This window comes from Mus caroli, chromosome 8 (genome assembly GCF_900094665.2).
Source record: "Mus caroli chromosome 8, CAROLI_EIJ_v1.1, whole genome shotgun sequence".
Classification (NCBI taxonomy): Eukaryota; Metazoa; Chordata; class Mammalia; order Rodentia; family Muridae; genus Mus; species Mus caroli.
The window spans coordinates 57,033,016-57,036,912 of NC_034577.1; positions in this window are offsets into that span (position 1 = coordinate 57,033,016).

The following is a 3,897-nucleotide window of genomic DNA, read 5'->3' on the forward strand; positions in this document are numbered from 1 at the left end:
TTCTCTCTCCTTTACATCTTAATGATTGTAAAGGTTTTGCTTCTAGTGAGTTTGTAATAACTAGAATATTTTGCCTCTAGTATGGCTAAATATTGATCGACATTATGTAAGAAATTTTTATCATTTCTGCTTCTATACAAGAAGCCAAGAGTTTTAATCTTTCAGTGTATATTGTTTCCTAAGTAAAAAATGTTTTCTTAACTAATGCTTCTCAAGGGAAATTTACTTTAAATCCTTGCTCTCACCCAAAAGATTCAGAGACAATATCTTTTTATTAATTAGGGTTTTAGTTTACTACAAAAGGTTTACAAAAGATAAAGAAAGCTTTTATAATTGTTATTAATTGTATTTATTGGTAATTAAATATTAGCTGTGCCCAAAACAATTCTTTGGCCAGAAAAAACATTATTGTAAAGCCATTTTTCTCATCCTCCCAGCTGATCCTTGGCCCACATGGGCCCAGCTAGCTACTGGCTGCTGTGGGGTGGGGCCTTAAGACACACAGTTTCCCAGAGCTATAGTGGTGCGAGAGGCTGCCATAAGGCCATAAGGCGGGCAGCCTTACAGCGAACTCAGGAGAGGGCTGCGTTCACCTTTGCCACATGAGCCTCCACGTGTCCCGACCAGAGTAATAATATTGTTCTCGCTAAGACCCGAAATAAGTTTTCTGGCCTACAATAAATTGGGCTGCCTTCAGCCTCTTCTGCCTGAGAGAAAGGCCGAGGACAGACAACCAAGGTCGAGGTGGCTTTCACCTCAAAACACAGTTTCAACAGCCTATTTATACCACTGTGGTACTAATAAAAAATTGTAAAGTTTATTCGTATATTTTTTTAAAAAACCTATACAAAGGTTCCTTGTTCTATACAGCAATTTATTTGGTTATTACAAAATATTAATAATTGACCTATTATGCACCATCATTTTAAATAGATTAACAATCAATATCCCAAAAATGAGTTAATTGTTTTTATACATGCTTTTATATCTTCTATAAATTCATGTATGCATACATCCCAATTATTGTGTTTAATAACAACCCCTATATGAGACATAAGTACATGTGAATTAGATTACATGCTTATTCTCTTAAGTTTCTCCATTTCAACACAAATAATCTAGTTGTGTGCTATAGATGGTGTTTTATAATACTAAACAATCAAACCTTAATTTGTATATTAATAGTCATTGCTATATCTCAGAGCTCACAGTTGCTTAAGAATGTTCGTCCCTCAGATGCTATTAATTCTCAAATTTGCAATTGCTTATGCATATACAACTCATAAAAATAATGCTGTCCTTTTAAGAAGGTGGTTTTTAGACATTTATTAAGTTGTTCTAATTGCCTGGACCTTTTGAAACAATGCCAGGATAAATTTATACCTCAGACAGTCTATAGGTGGCACATATAAGGTAGATTAGCTATATAACCTCGTTCTTTGTATATTCATAACAGCTATGGTTTAAAATATATTTTAATATTCTTAAAAATTGTGCATGTATAATTCTTTCCTTTTAGTGTCCTCAGTTACTACTTGTTTCCACATAATAGTGTTAATTCTTGAGGACTTTTACTTAATAATTTGCTACAAATAAACACTCTTATTTCTAGTTAATAAATAAATAAATTATGCACATGTGACTCTTAATAACTTTTCAAGCTTTCTAGTTGCAAACGCTCCTTAAGACAAATGATTGAAAGTGCAATTAGTCACTGCCCCTTTACAGTCAAGTATTTAAAATGTTTTGTCAACAAGTTATTAAGTCGAAGGACATTGTAAAACTTTAAAACTTTAACATCTTAAAAGACAAAGAAGGGGAAAATTGTATCCCCGTACATACTATCTAGTGCATTCCCATGCACACTATTTAAATCATACCTTTATTTTCAAATCTTGAAATTTAAATGTCAAAGAATTTAATAAATGCTTTATAGTATCTTAAAAGGATCTACTTATTGGCTTATAGATTGATCCTAAACAGCTATCTTATTAGGGAAGGGAAAAACAGGTTCTCTCCACAGAACGCTGCAAAAGCATGATGGTTAATTTGTGTGACGAGATGACAGGTAAGTTTACTCAGTGACCTGATTGGAATGACTAGGAAACTAAATCGGATTCATGTTTTAGATCCATCCTTGCTTGCCATTTTTCCACTTTGGACTAGCTTCTAGCCTTTTAACTTTATGGCAATAATACATCTGAGACTGTATATTCTGACTTAATAAGATTAGTCATTTAATAGAGTCATAATGATTTTTCTCTTTTCTTCATTGTGACCAGTCATTCTAACTCAATCTTAGACTGGCCTAATATTTAATCCAATATTAGAGATTCATATTGTAGATAACTAAAATTCTTAATTACCTAGCAAAGTTAATTCAGAGCACAGCCCCCACTTCCAGAAAATCTCTGGCCTTTTTACTAATTCTAAAAGCAGCCCAGAGACTGAGCTTGAGCCTTACTAATTTGCAACTGAATAAAGTACCTGGACTTCCCCAAAAGAAGCTTTGTGATGTCACTCTTCACTGTCTAAGATTTTGTCTTTCAAGCAGGTCAATCAATACCTTCATCCTGACTGCAGTGGGCGTGCATCCCCACCCCCAAGAGCATACACGTGGCAGCTGCTATTTTCATTCTAAAGATATTCCAGCACGTATTGTGGCTTTAGGTCTGATTTGAGATTTAGGATTACTACGAGGGCTAGAAAGGCAGAAATTTCAAATATTAAAAGAGATTGGTTTTTATTCTGATAGACAGGCTTAGTCCCTTAGCTGGTCTCTGGTTTTCCACCCTTGCTGTTATTGCAAGGTCTCCTTAGTTCCTCAGGCTATGAAAATAACAGAGATGAAGAGGGTGACCTCTGGCTCCTAATATAGCCTAGAGCCACAAATTGTGGTGTTACTAGTGGCATAATTCTTGTCGAGGCCTTCCTAAATCTGAGGTTGACAATTCTCCTTTAGGAGCTGCACAGTACTCAGAATTGTGCGTACTGATTCGTGATCAAACGAATACAGTACGGGTACCACTTGGGGAAGGACCAGCTTGACCATTTCTAGTTTCCCTGTGAGATACACCCAGTTTGGATAGAGGTTGGTATCTAGTTCCAGTTACAACCAAAAATATCTTTCTAAGGCTCTGCCTCCCCTCCCCAAAAGATACCAAGAGCCACAAGTATGGGTCGTGACAGCACCCACGGAAGGAATCGAGTCAATATCCCCCCAAGCCATGGTTAAAGCCCACTCATCTAAGGATAAGAAAATCATTTGATCACCTCAATTAAGCGTGGCCTTATTAAACTTAATTAATAGGGGGGGAGAGAGGTTGGAGACCGTACCTTGAGAAGGGCAAGCCCTTCACAGCCTCCCACCCTAAAAAGCTAATTGGCCTTGCACTACAGAGTTGGTCATCACCCCCTCCTCCCTGTTCCCCACCTGTCATCCAAGAATGCGGAGGAATATCCACTTTCTCTCCTTCAGTGTTATTCATAATAAAGTGCCTTTCAATTCGTACAGTCAGCCTTCGCCAGGGTTCCAACGCCGTGTAGCTGACTACTTGGTATTCAGATAAAAATTTCTACAAGGAAGTTACCTATTCAGTACTAATTAGCATTATAAAAGTCGGAGCCATCCCATAATCAGCCTCCAAACGCTGACACCATTGCATACACTAGCAAGATTTTGCTGAAAGGATATAGCTGTCTCTTGTGAGACTACACTGGGGCCTAGCAAACTCATAAGTGGATGCTCACAGTCAGCTAGTGGATGGATCACAGGGCCCCCAATGGAGNAGCTANAGAAAATACCCAAGGAGCTAAAGGGATCTGCAACCCTATAGGTGGAACAACATTATAAACTAACCAGTACCCCGGAGCTCTTGACTCTAGCTGCATATGTAT